The sequence below is a fragment of the Corvus cornix genome, chromosome 1, assembly GCF_000738735.6.
Source record: "Corvus cornix cornix isolate S_Up_H32 chromosome 1, ASM73873v5, whole genome shotgun sequence".
NCBI lineage: Eukaryota > Metazoa > Chordata > Aves > Passeriformes > Corvidae > Corvus > Corvus cornix.
Window position 1 is genome coordinate 91,582,504 of NC_046332.1, and position 14,572 is coordinate 91,597,075.

General features: G+C 40.7%; 1 protein-coding gene across 2 annotated transcripts in view; it reads left to right on the forward strand.

Annotated features, from left to right (window-relative positions):
• RASA3 (RAS p21 protein activator 3) overlaps nt 1–14,572 on the forward strand; it is a 132,229-nt gene that overhangs the window by 82,976 nt on the left and 34,681 nt on the right. The gene's annotated exons all lie outside the window — the stretch shown is intronic.

Genomic DNA, 14,572 nt, shown 5'->3' on the forward strand with positions numbered 1-14,572 from the left:
AAGGAGCAATGTGATGGGGCACAAATTACAAATGTCACTTGTCTCTGCAAATTTTTTATCTGTTGCTCCAAGAACAACACTTGCCAGTATGATACTTAGATAGCAGAATGGAACTCAGGACAGACCTCAAGGAAGGATAGACATCAAGATAGAAATAGGGGAAGCTGGAGGGTAAAGAGGAAGTTGCAGGGCCCCAAGTATTGAGGTTGGATGATTTTGGATGATTTTTTTTTTTTTTTTTTGGTTGGTTTTTTTTTTTTTTTTTGGGTTTTTTTTTTTTCAGATATAAGGAGGGTAGAGACATGGTACACAATGCCTGGGAAGCACTTGTCATTAACTTCATTGTTCACAGAAGGACTTGTTGAGAGGAAGTTATTGCAAGAAGTCTTAAAGTGGATGTGGCAATAATAAGAAAGTATCTCTTGCCCTACTCCATCCGGAGGAGCTAGTAATCATGTTCATGCTTCTGGATACATTATTGTACTGAGAATGTAACTAATTCTGTGCTATGACAGTACTTTCAGAGTCCACTGTGCTAAAATCACCTGGTATCTACTGTATGTCCCCCTACTTGTCTGTTTTGGTGTAAACCTTTGATTTTGATGCCATTTTCTGGAAATTTCAGTAAGACTTGAAAAGAGTGGAAAAATTAATCTATGTTGCCAATTATATATTTGTAATATAAAAAGCACTTGTGAGTCAGATTAAAAATCTTTCAATACACATTTTTAATTTAATAGCACTTTGAGACCTGTCATTTTCACTGTCCCACTCCTTTCTGCCCTACAAGGTAGGTCGCTAGTTTCTCTAATCATTTTGTTCTCATAAATACTAAGAGAAAAGGGAAATATTCTGAAACTGCAGTAAGCACAGAAATTGTCAAGGAGGCTGTGCTTTTGGAGGCAGTAGTGTCTGCAATTAATTTTAACTTATTTTACAGTTGACTTGCTTCCAAGCTGATGTTTTTGTAATAATTTCATACAAGCTTCAGAGGCAACAATTCAGCTAGACTGTATACAGCTGCAGATGTACTCACTGTGTGTGGTTTTACCCTTTTAGTTGTTTGACAGTCACTGCTGTATTGTCCAGTTTTATGCCCCACCAGCCCAAACATCATGTTTGTAAAAGGTGGCACAGTGTGACAGCAGACTCACTATTAATGTGCTGTTCAGTCAAAAGCTGCTGAGAACTGCTGTGTGCAGCTCTTTTCTCTCTAGGGACATCCAGGGGTGGTTTCTTCTCTGCATAGCCATTGAGTTTAATAAAATTAGTAGAACTGGAGTATCCTTTGAAATCTCTACCACTTATTCAAATTTTGTGGAAAATGCCAACTTATTAAAAAAAATCATCAGCAGGAGATTGACTGACAAATACAGACAGAAAGCATTTTCTCTTAAGCCTCTATCTTTAGGAGACCAGGCTAAAAAGGATGCTGTTAAACTCAGAAGTGTTCATGGAAGAGCTACAGGAAGAATAGAAGAGCTGGTAAATATGTCTTACAGTGAGTGACTGTTTGATTTTTGCAAGGAAAGCTTTGATGACACCAAGCTGGGGAGAGTGTTGATGTGCTGGAGGGTAGAAGGGCTCTGCAGAGGGACTTAGGCTGGATTGATGGGCCGAATCCAACGATACAGGCCACACCTTGAGTACTGTGTTCAGTTCTGTGCTCCTCAGTTTAGGAAGGACGTTGAGGTGCTGGAGTGTGTCCAGAGAAGGGCAGCAGAGCTGGTGAAGGGGCTGGAATGCATGTCCTGTGACGAGGAGCTGAGGGAGCTGGGGTTGTTCAGACTGGAGAAGAGGAGGCTCAGGGGAGACCTTACTGCTCTCTACAATCACCTGAAAGGAGCGTGAAGCCAGGTGGGGGTTGGCCTTTTCTCCCAGGCAGCCAGTGACAGGACAAGAGGACATAGACTTAAGCTGTGCCAGGGGAGGATTATGCTGGACATTAGGAAGAAATTCTTCACAGAAGGGGTGATTGGGCGTTGGAACAGGCTGCCCAGGGAGATGGCAGAGTCACTGTCCCTGGAGGTGTTTAAGAAAAGACTGGATGTGGCACTGAGTGCCATGGTCTGGTTGACATGGTGGTGTTAGGTCGTAAGTTGGACTGGATGATCTCGGAGGTCTTTTCCAACCTAGCTGATTTGTGAAATCTCAGTATGCACAATATTTAGAAGGGAGTCCTTCTGAATTGATGGTTACGTATTCCTACCATAAGTGATAACCAGTGTTTGGAAGCTCAAGGCTAGTGGGAAACCAGTAGTAAAACCATTGGGGATGGGGGGTTTGTTTGTTTGTTTTTGTCATGATTATTAATCAGCAAACAGTTCTATGTAGAACATTGTAAGGATATTTTAATAGTTGTGATTCCTTTGAATTAAGCCTTGATTGCTTTTAAGAAACATGCTCTCAAACTGAAGTAGGCATCATAAACGTGTTGCACAACTTTACTAGGTGAGAGCTTTCACCGCTGTCTCAAAAGAGGCCAGACTGCATGATCCCAAAGATCCCTTTTGGTCCCAAACTGTGAAGATAGCCATAACACGAGTATGAACTGTTTGTGCAATAACTGGAATTAAAAAGCTGATGTGGGCTACTAATAACAGCTGGTTATACCAGCATGACTATCTGACTATGCCCTAATTTGCATCCTGTTTTTCCATAAGATGATCTGAAGTGACAAGCCACTAAAAACTTTAATAAAGAACACTTTACATTGCTTTTCATCTCTAGAGAATTAGTGCTGTGTAAGCAATGGTATAACCACCACTTGGTGAAGCAGATTTCTTCTTTGAATGAGGTATCATAGCTAAACCTATGACATGACTGACCTTTCAGAGTAGACAGTAAAATGGGATAGTGTGCCAGTGGAAATGGTTTACAATTTGTGTAATGCTTTGCATAGTTTAGGGACTACCAGGTTTACCATTTGGCTGTGCTTTCATTGTGCCGGTAGTCGTAACTGGTGCTTTTTCCTATCAAACAGGTTAAAGGGATTTTGTCTTCTGTTAGAAGTCTGTGGCTTCCTCTCCAGGCACCTTCTGGGTTTTGCTCTGATATGACTCAGTAGCAGGCAGTCCTACTATGGAGTCATAGGTATTTTCCTAACGTCTTAAAAACTGTGGACAGCCTTAAGAGCCTGGTGCTTTACAGTTGTAGCATTGCAGAGGATGATGCTTTATTAAGGAGGTTTCACTGCTAATGGAAGATTCTGTCTGGGGGACTTACTTTCTTTGGTGTTGCCACAGAGAAGCCACAAAACATCCTTCGTGGAATTTCTGTATTACGTTCACAGTGTGAATAGCACAGAACACTGTTGCACATCTCCTTGTAGGACCAGAGGAATGATTCAAATTAGGCAAGTCACCATCCTGTGACAGCTGGTTTTTGAAATAAATGGTTTATGAATCCTGTTTGATCTCTCCTTTGGCCAAGTCAGGGACATTGATAAGGGTTTTTCAGTTAATTTCATAGGAAAGTGTATTAAAAAATGTGCCTTTTGATGCCTGTGATGATTGTGCTTCTTTGATGGGGCTTTGAGCAACTTGGTCTAGTGAAAGGTGTCCTTGCCTGTTGCAGGGGAGTTGGAACTTTATGATCTTTGAGGTCCCTTCCAACCCAAACCATTCTATCAATAGCTCTGTCTGCATCAGTGTAAAAAATGTAGGTAAATGAAACTTAACAAGCTTGTTTTATATGTTGCTATTTGCTTTACTAAAAAACACACTGTTCTGCTTCCCGCCTTTCACAGACTTGGTGTATCTGATTTAAATGGAATCTTTCTGGTTTGGGTTGGGTTTATATTTTTTTAAATAAAGGGCAGTTTTTGAAGTTATAATGCCATGATTTTAGTGTTAAATACTGTGTGTTTTTTTATTTTTTGCCTCCTGTGTTTGATTACTTCATTGTCCGTAATCGGAATGAGATACATTAACATCTTTTTAGATATGTAAATCTTGACAGAATCAAGTTATTAAGATTATTTTGTGAATTCTAGTTGGAGAGCATTTTTATGTTCATTGTGACACAATTTGTATAGCCTTAGCCCAGTTCTCTTATCAAAACAAATTCAGTGTATTAGCATTACTTTGGAACTTAGTTGGCAACATAACTGCCATCAGGTCTCAGCAGGGCTGATGAATCAACTTAATTTGAATTCCTTAATGAAAGTATTGCAAAGTGTAGCAAAAATCACTGCCCTTTAATAATAATTATTGTTAATCAAGATCCAAAATTGTCTGATTATTCACATAAATGTAATCAGGAGTTGTTCTGAGTTGTTTCAAGTTGAGTATTTTAAAGCATGAAAGGTTCCACCTACCTCAGGTGTGCCAAGCCATTCTCATTACAGAAGATTGTAGTCTCTGTGAAGTGTTTGAAGGCACCTTTGATTGCTTTGTAGTTCCACGAATAATTACTTATTTTCTTTATAAATTGCAACCTATTTTTGTTTTGCTTTCATTTAGAAAGGTGTATTTGTTACTACATCTAATTAAACATATGATGTGAAAATCTATGTGGAAGAGTATTCAGTAATTTATTTAGTAGAGAAATCATTATACTTGGATTGGGTAGGGACGAGAAGAAGCTTGGCTGGGTTAACATTCTGTTGGTGCTATGGCTTTCATTAAACCATCTCATTCCCCTGTCTTCCATTCCTGTGTCCATCCCCCATCTCAGCTGATGCATTCTCTTGGCCCAGGAGTTCTGGGTTGTTGGGCCCTGTGGTTCAAATGTGTAATGGCATGTGATTTAGATGCTCTTTTCCAATTTGCTATTCTTCATGTTCTCCCAGTTGTTCCAGGTGTCTGTCAGTTCAGATCACTTACCAGCATGTCTAAATTACTGTCTGTTGCCAGCCTGGGATATCTGTTTGACTTGTTTCTTGGGAGGAAACTCTTGCTCACCAGCTAGGCAGGAAAGCCGTAGGATGAGCTGCTTCTGTTTAGCTCTTTTGTTTCTTAGAGTTGAATACCCCCACTCTCACACTCACACCTACCCACTCCCCACCAGGGTGCCTTATTTCCTTCTCTCTGTCATAAGTTCTTTAAAGCGTCTGCTGTTAACCTTTTCCTTATCTTTTTACTTCATAATCAGATTCCTGCCAGTAGGCTCAAAAGCTTTTGGGTGATTTCTTGGTAACTTCTGCTCTGCCATGTATCACACTCTGTCTTAGGGATGAATGTCAGTCATTCCAACAGCTTCTTTATTTTGTCTTCCTTCTTTTCATGTGGGTATCAAACATTTAATAGTTGTAGATGCTTCTGGCCTCCTGTGGCTGGTGGAGGGGAAAAGTCAGGACACGTTCGTGCAGCTTGTTTTGTTTGCTTATGTGCTCGTGCATGTACACAGTGACAGGTGGGATTGTGCTGTGTGCCTGCAGCTCCTTCCTGGGAGCAGGTTAAAGTTGGACAGGTCTCAAGTCAGATCTCACTGCAGTTTTCTTTCCATAAAACCTGTATATCCCATACACAGACCAATATACCTTTCCAAGCAAATAAAAATTACATGGGAGATTTTTGTGTCAGTCTGGCTTCATTATTTAGCCATAGGAGCCTTTCTGCCTCTGACTCCCATGCTGCCTTTTGGTCTTTCTTTTCTTATCAGCCTGTACAGACAGGATCTCATTGCTTCCATTTAGGATTGCTACAGGCCACAGTCGGCTCAGCTAAAGCTGCTGGCTGGGCTCTAATAATTTGCTGTGTATTGTAATTGTTGCTGTTTTGTGCTTCATTCCTCTTGCATTTCCCACTGTGCTGCTTTAGCTTCTGCAACTGCCTTGATGTGTTAACCCATTCCTTGGCTCCCTGCCATACTGCATGAAATTCAAATTTCTTAACTTGCCCCTACAAGAATCAATATAGTACCATCATTAAGCACATTTATCCTTTCCTGATTGTACCTCTAATTTTGTTCTGCTATTCCATTATTATTTTTATATACTGCTTGCTTTGCTTTAACTTTTATTTGAGTCTTTTGTCTTCTCTGAATATCAGCATGTACTAGAAATAACTTCTCCTTGCTTAGCCTTTCTCTTTTCTCTCCTGTTGTTAAGCTCTTGTTCCCTGTTAATAGCTGGGGTTGCCAGTCTGAGACCAAGGCAGAAGGAAATGATGATGTCAGTGCCAGGAATAGTCACTAAGTCAGTGTGGTTCAAAATTTCAGTGAGCTTGTGTATCTGCTTAAAGCCTCAGGGCACTGTCATAAGGGATAATTTAACCATTTTTTAATATTGACATATTTGAAGAGTTTTCTGAAGAGGCTTTTAGGAAGCTTGCAACTCTCCTGTAATTGGCTCATAAACTGGCTTAACTACCAATGGATTAAGTCCTTGTCCTGCGAGAACAGGATGGCTGACACACACTTTTTAGTCTGGTCTCTTTAGTAGAGAGTACAGATGGTACTCCGTAAATGTGTGCTTTTAAAGGTCTTTCTAGAGTGGATATTGGGAAGCAAATGGGATGTTTTGAACCGTACTATGGAGGACAGCTCCCATATTAATAGCAGAAAAAAAATCTGTTTTTAAATGTGTAGATGTTTAATGACATGAGAAGTTTGCAGTTTATTTGAAGTGATACTGGTTTTAGTGATGTATATGTCCCTTCCTTATATTTAATGAAGTAGGGTTATTTTTGCATTGGATGTAGTTTTACTGTAATATCTGTAATAGGATTTGGTTTAGAATGGGGAAGTAGGGGCTGTGCTCATTAGCTTTCACTTGCTTTCTATATGTTATTTGTTGGCTTTGTATGAATATTTGTCCCTGTTTTACTATAAAATATCTTCAGTAAAATAACTACAAAAGAAATTTTTGCTTGAACCCAGACACTAGCAGTCAGTTCCTCTTCCTTTTCTCTCTCTGAAGGAAATCACCATTGACAGCCTTCTGTTAACAAGAATCATGTGTGTGAGACAGAAATTTTGAGCATACAGAGCTTTCCACTTAAGACCAAAAGCTAATCTGTGTGGTGCATGAGGCTGCAAAAACTGTTGCAGGTCAGTTTAGGAAGGAATCTGTTCAGGGTAACATGGGTTTAAGAACGTGTTTAAATAGTTCTCTGGACTGTGTTTTCAACTGAACTGGAAATGGGGAAGAAAAGGTAGTGCTTACATGGGGTTGCAGCTGTAATCTCAATTTCAAGGTTTCTGTTGTGCTTTTGCCATAGAGGCTTTGGGGGGAAAAAAAACCAAAATAGTTGCCTGTTGGAGTAGTTTTGAGTGTCTAATGTATTTTGTATATAAGTATTTCAGAGTCAGTGCCTCAAATGCTGTACAGTCTTTATTCTAAGGGAATACGCATTGAGTAAATTGCTGGTCCAGGTGAAGTGCCATTTGTGTGAATGGGGCAGGATTTCATTTAGTGCCATGGACCTATGTGGCAGAATGCATTGCCATATGAAGGGGGGGGAAGTAGCTCCAGTTAATTGTTAATCCTCTCCAGTGTTAAGGAGATGGCAAGTGGTTTTTTTTGATTGTAAGCCAGAACTTGTTTGTTCACAAAATAAACTCAGAAGGAGGAGGGTATTATCCAGGGAAAATAAGGTACTGCTCGAGTTCCTGGAGGAGAGTGGTTTTCCTGGAGGGGCAGTAAGAGTGGTGGGAGGATGGACTGGAGAGCAGCAGTGTGGATGAGGATTGGGTAAAGACTCTGGTTTCAGGTTTCCTGGAGAGATGAAAGAATGTAATGGGAAAATGTCTGGAAAACTCACGATGATAAAGCAAGTATTGATGTATTTTGTTCAGTATGGCTATATCCACTTGGACATTGTTCCATCCTTTCCTTTCCCTGGTTCATTCTACTGTAGTGGCATGGTCAGTGGTCACCAGACACTACACAGTACTGTAGCATTTTGTGTCTGTGCGGGACGTAACTTGAAGGTGAACCAGAGCACATCATTGCAGGCAATTCCCGGGATGTGAGAACTGCTATCAGAGGAAACTGGTCTGTTCACAGTACAGAATAACATTCAGGTGAGAAGAATAGTAGGAAAACTTGTTTTGGTGCAAATAGACCAACCACTTCTGAAAGTCAAGGAATAGGCACTTTTGAATTCTTCTTTTACTGGAGTTCACTTACTGGGAGTGGGCATGATCCTTCAGCTTCAGATGATCATCCAGGGGACAAGGATTTGATTCAATATGTGGATTCAGTATTCTTAGCTTCCTTGTTCTGTGGGGACAGGGTCAAGTTAGAGTCAGAGTATAGATTGGTAAAGAAATTTTGAGAAGATTGGGATGTAATAATTGTAGTATTTTTGATGATGAAGGCAGAGTGGAATTTAAAACCAGGATTGAGTCAACTGTAAAAATTTTTGTCTTATTCCGGAAGAAACTGGCCTCTTGGTCAGCCTCTTGACAAAAATGGGTTGTGTGTTTATGTTAAGTCCTCAGTGGAGATCCAGTAGATTACTTTGTGGAAGTGAAGGGGAAGTGCAAGGCTTGTCTGAAGGTGCACAAACAGCAGTTCAGATGTCGCATTTGGTTGGACTCAGCCCAGGATGCTGAGTCTGTCTAGGAGATGAAGAATTATGAGAGCAGTCATACAGTGACACACTCTCCTGGCCTCCAAAAATTTAAGATTCAGGGAATTTTCTGAGCTAGACATAGCACCTTTCTGCTTATTAGTGGTGAATGCAGTTGCATTCAAAGCCCCTCTGCAACACGTGAATATAACTGGTTTATTAAGGCTATGATAAAGGGAATAAGAAGGAGGCCTGGTAATAATTCCTGCTTGTGGTGGAAGGCATAAGTCAGTTCACTGGTCTGAGAGCAGCTACCATGTGCCCACACAGATGTGAGGTTGGCCAAGGTGTACATGAAAATCTGTCATGCAGCATTACATCAAAGTTCCTCTTAAACCACTGGGAATGAGTAAGGAGCTCAGCTCGTGGTGCAAAGCTGCACCGAAAGAAAAGAACATTCAGGAATGAACTGAACATTGCAAGGAAAGGACACCACCTCTTTGCTGTCAGACTAGGAAAAAAGACTGGACTGCTCTATTATGAAGTTAAAGATTAATAGCCTTATTTTATGTGCCATGAGAAGCCCAGTCACAAGGAGAGACTATTTAGAGGTGTTCTATTATCCCTGGAAGACAAAGTACTCAGGATAGTACATATATTACGAGATGACTCTAGTCAGTAGAAGAGAAAAATTGGGAAGGAAAAAAAGAGATCTAGAGAGACTTGAGAAGCTAAGTCATATACCCAGCTCTGGGGAATGTACTTTACCAAACAAGTACTTACCATAAGCCAAAAATACATTGTTTTGATGACAGTTCTGACAAATCTACCACAAGTTTGCTTTGTTGGTGCTTGTCTGGTCAGGCTTACCTCACAAAGTACTGAGTGTTCAAGTAACCATTAGATCACTAGAGCAAGCAAGGAGGAAGTCTCTCATCTTTAAAATAATGCAGAGCAGAACTCGAGTATGGCCAAGAAAATAAGATAAAGAAATGAAAGAGAGGTGGAACATACAGAGGCTGGAAATAGAGGAATGGCAAGATAGATGAGTAAAATTGCAAAGTATATATATTGATCCCAGGAACCAAGCAATTAAAATACATGGTACAGCTATAGAAAGCAGTTGTATAGAAAAAAAAATGATGTATTTATTTTCTCTTGAGGAATCACAGTGAGAAAACAGTCTGATTTGAGAAGAGAGAGTGAGAATGGTGTGCTAGTCCCTCCCATAGGCTGAAAGTGGGGAAACAAGTGAGCCTGACTTGGTAGACTGGACGTGATTTATTCTGGAAAAACAGTAAATACACATACGAGTTTTAAGAACAGCTATGTCTCTTCTGGTTTCTTTTCTTTGTCTGTTTTTGCCTTGGTTGTCCATTCTGACACACAAGGAGGCTGATGACACATGTGCATCTTGGACTAATCACAAAGCCTGTAATTCTTAAACAATTTTTGCAGTTTCAGGGAAGGAGCATGGAATGCCTGTGGGCTTGGATCATTCTGGTGTTGCTCACCTGTGTTAAGCCTGGTTTTGAGTATGTTTGTGTAGGGGCTGTCAGAGATTACAGCCCACACTGCTTAGTTGGCTACCCAGAGGCAGAGGAAATGCCTGTGCTGTCAGATATGAGCTGCTTAGTCTTTGTTGAAAAATCTCTTTCTTTTTTTTTCAAGATCTTCTGCTCCTGCCACCCTCTCAGCTTCTGTAGGCACAAGGGCATGCTTATGGTGTGTTTAGGTTTTTGAGGTTTTTCTCTTACCCACTGGGAATTTTCCATAGCTTATTTACTCTTCTGAAGGTTTGGTCATGAGCCACGTTGAAAACTGAACTGCCTTGTTTCTTGAAACCTATTCATTTTATAAACCACAAGCAAAATATAGTGAGGCAGCTGCATTGAGAGTTTTCTCATATGACCCAGCACTAACCTTAGCTCTGCCCAGCCAGGCAAGCTGTGAGGGGTGGCTCACTCTATCCCAGCTGGGCTCCAGACAGCTAATGGTGAGAAATTACCAGTTGGGTAGAAGAGATTCTGGCAGCCGCCAGACAATTTTTTTTCTCTAGGGTCTGATGAGTTGACTTGTAATTCTTGAATGATCTTGGTTGTCTAGGCTTTTTTTCATTATTCTAGTATGTGTAAGTTAAGTTAATTTTGCAGATGACTAGAGCAAGGGTGTTTTATTTTTACTGGCTTTCTTCACTGCCTCCCACTATGCCCCCCTTTCCCAAGTGTTGGGGTCTCTTCCCCCTGCCATGTGGTCCTGGGAGAGGGACCCTGAGGGGAGACACGGGGTTTCCCTGCCCCTGCTCAGCCTCGTTCCCATTGGTTGGTTTGTGTTCCCTGCGCGGGCAAGGACCCTCGGGTCCCGTGATTGCCGCAATTCCTCGGCAGAGCCCCGGCCATGCGGGTGGAGAAATAAACATCTCTGAAACATCTACCAAGAATCGGTCCATAGATATTTCTTTTCCACGGGCCTCGTTGTCTGATACACGTGTTGCAGTATCCCCGCTGTAACACCCAAGATGATACCTTTATTACACTCTTTTTTTCTTTTTCATCTAATCCAGATATGAACTGTCAGTCTAAATAATGTGATGGCCATGTGGCAGAATTGAGATTCCATTTTATTGTCTCTGAGTAGCTGACATTTTTTTCTAGCTCTTTTCCTGCTTGCCAAGTGAAGCCAGTGTTTTGGTACCAGGCTGGGAGAGGAGGAGCGTTAATTGACTTAGCAACTTTCCCACGACTGAAGAAAATGGCTGTAACAAAAGCAGCCCCAACATTGCAGTATCCTGTAGCTAAGGAGAGTGTTCTAATATGAGGCAACCAGACCTGTGCATTGTTGAATTTTATTGTTTCTCCTCATAATGCTTTGTAAGAGACAAACCAGAATGAGCGTCTTTCCAAACACAGCCTTCCTTCCTCAAAATCCCAAGTCTTCAGTCTTTTGCCTGATTTCTTCAGCATTCTTAGACAATAACTGCTTTTAAATCACCTGAAAGGCTTGTGATACAATCTGTTGGCTGTTTCCTGTTTTTCCACATTTTTTTTTCTTTCAAGGTTGTTTTTGCTTTTCTTATTCCAGCTGTGCACAAAGAAGCATCTTACTCTTAAGTCATCATGACTGCACAAGAACATCTGTGTATTTTGTTTTATTCCTTTTCTTTTTTTCCTTTTGTTTTTGCTTTTTCCCCAGAGAACAGAACCACTTACCTAGTGTGTAAAATGCCCGTCTAGTCTAGCCTGGTACTGTTTCTGGTACTTGCTTGTGAGTGATATTTCAAGTGGTATGATTGCTCCAGTGTTGCACCCTTCCTGATCAGCAGTTTGGGATTTCCTGAGCTGAAGGAGGCTTCTGAACCATTAAGTTTTAATAGCTGCCTACGAACCTACACTCCATGAGTTCTTGTAGTGCTGGTTTTAATCCACGTATTCTTTCAGCCTCCACGACACTTCATGACAATAAGTTTTGCAATTTCATTGTATAGAAAAAGTACTTCCTTTTGTTTATTTTTAAACTTTCTGTCTGGTAATTTCGTTGTGTGCCCCATAATTCTTATTTTGTGAGGAAATGTTCTTCACACCATTCATGATTTTGTAAGCTGTTTGTGGATGGGTAACTTCTGTTTTCTGAGCTGGAGAGTACAGACCTGGGAGAGCTATGAGTGATTAGAAGCCATCTGTTGTTCTTCTCCATGTGTTCTGGAGAGCACACACAATTCAAATCGTAGGCATCTGGTGATGTACCTTGCTGTGTTCTCTCCAACCAGCTGGTGATACTGCTTGCCTTTTTAGCCATTGCTGATGATTGATGTGATAACAGAGGGCTATCCACAAGAAAAACCTTAAATTCTTCTATGTGGCAATATTAGAATAGATCCTGTCATTGTATATGTGTACAGTTAGGGTATGCATATTTTTTGTTTGGGTGAGTTCACACTTTTCATCATTCAGATTCATCTGTGGGTTTTTTTTTTTTTTTTAATTTTCAGTTTTGTTTGTGTAGTGATTTGCAAACTGTATGTCCTCTAGTGTAGATTATGCTTTCTGGGATCACTTTCTACATGCTCTGGAAAGAACTGCTTTTACTGAAACAGGAGTCATACTCTCTCTGGCCACATGCTCTGACTGTTTAAATTTCACCTAGTTCTTCCCATATGGATGAGAGCTTGCTCGGAAGCCATTCATCATCAGCAGAAAATTGGCTGACTTCTATAAAGCCATTGAGTTACTATTTCATTTTAAGGAACTTCAGACTGCTTTAAGGAAGGACTAGAACGGGGGGGTTTGGTTTGACACTGGCACTTGTTGTACAGTTGTTCTGTTAAATAGGAATCTGTTCAAGCTACATCTGCCATCCTGAAAGAGTTATCAGCAGTCCTGCTGTAGCTCACTGGCAAAGTGTTTCTGCTCTGAATATGGTCCTACTAGTATAAAGACCAGTGGAAGGAAAGTGGTCTGTCCCTTACTTGTATGAAAATCAAGGTGCACCTGCCTCTCCATAAAAACTTTCTTCTGGTACTTACTGGTTTTTCCTCCTGCACTGACAGATACTCTATAGGATGGCTACAGTGTAAAGTTCTCCGTAATGTTCTTTCTGTTCTCATCTGCCCTTTTTAGATTTAAAAAGTGGCATTTCCCTTACAATTTTGAGTATTTGTATTATTACATGTACAAAAAAAAAGCTTATTCTACACTTTCTCTGTAAGGTAGGCTGGGTGAATTTGGAGTAGGATTTGGCTGCTTGAAAACAGGCATCTGGTATATTTATGAGGCCTCTGCGAGATGTGGAGCTCACAAATTTACATGTTTCATGGGTACCTCCTGCCTCTCTGGAGCAGCAGCAAGGGATGGTGGAAGAAACGAAGTCATCTCAAGTGGCACTGTATGCATTGCATTGAGGCAACCAAATCACGTGTTTTGTGCGTTGCTTGATTTTGAGGGTTCCTGAAGCTTGCACCATGTGTTTCCAGCTGGTGCTGGGGTAGAATCTGTGGCTTGGATTTCACTGTCTGTGTTGTAGCACTCTGCAGTATCAGATATGTGGTCAAACTAGGTGGTTCAGAGGCTTCTAAATTCTCTCTGTGTGGATGGTAAACTTGTAGTGAAATAATAGAAGTCCAGAAATGAAAGCAGCACATTGCCTATGCAATCCAGGCTTTTCCTAACTCTCTCTGTGGTTTTCATCTATGATTTCACTTGCATCTCCAGAAAACAGAACATAATTTTGTACTGGTGTTAGTGAATTAGCAATGAGGAGTCATCTAGGTTAGGGCTGTGCAACTGAGAAGCTTGTGGGTGAGAGTGTTTTTGGGTGCTGTCTATATTGAAAGATAGCTTAGCCTTCATTCTGAGGAGCCATGGGTAGGACAGTTCAGCTATGAATGTAATGTATTATTTCAGCTACCTGTGTATGAACCTATCTAGACTGTACCGTCTGTGGTACAAAAATCGTTCCTGTATTGATGCAGAATATTACTTTTTTTCTCCCTTTATGGAGAGTAAGTAGTAATAGGCCTGTGGTTAAGCTGTATTTACAGTCTACCTTGTGTGCTACCAAATAACTTGCCTTGTGGATGAAATTGTGGAACACTATCTGTTACTGATTTTTTTTCTCTATTGGTCATCTTAATATTGTTTTGCATTGAAGTTACTGTCACTGAAAACAGTAAAAAGGATATTGGTTTTCATGTGATGTTACAGCACCCAGAATTTTGGATGATATTTCACACTGCAGTGGTAGTACTACTGACTTGCCCAAAGAGCTTCACAGTTTGTCTTCACTGAAATTTTCCAGTTAAAACTGTGCAAATACATTAGCCCAGCAGGTTACCTGTTGGAAGCAGAACTTGTTGCAGGAGAGAGTCTTGGAAACGGCTTGTCTGTGTTTCCAGATGGTACTGCATTCTTCAGTAGGTTTTAACTTCTGAAACATGCAACATTTTTTCACTTTTCGGGGGAGCCATGTTGGGTTTTTTCTTCCTATTACTTTGGTTTTTTTTCTCCAAAGAGATGTTGAAATGAGAGTGCAAAAGTGCAGCTTTCCCACCACTGTGTGCAGCAAACCGCAGTTTGTTCCATTTTGTCCCTCCAATGTCTTTGTTACTACTTGACTGC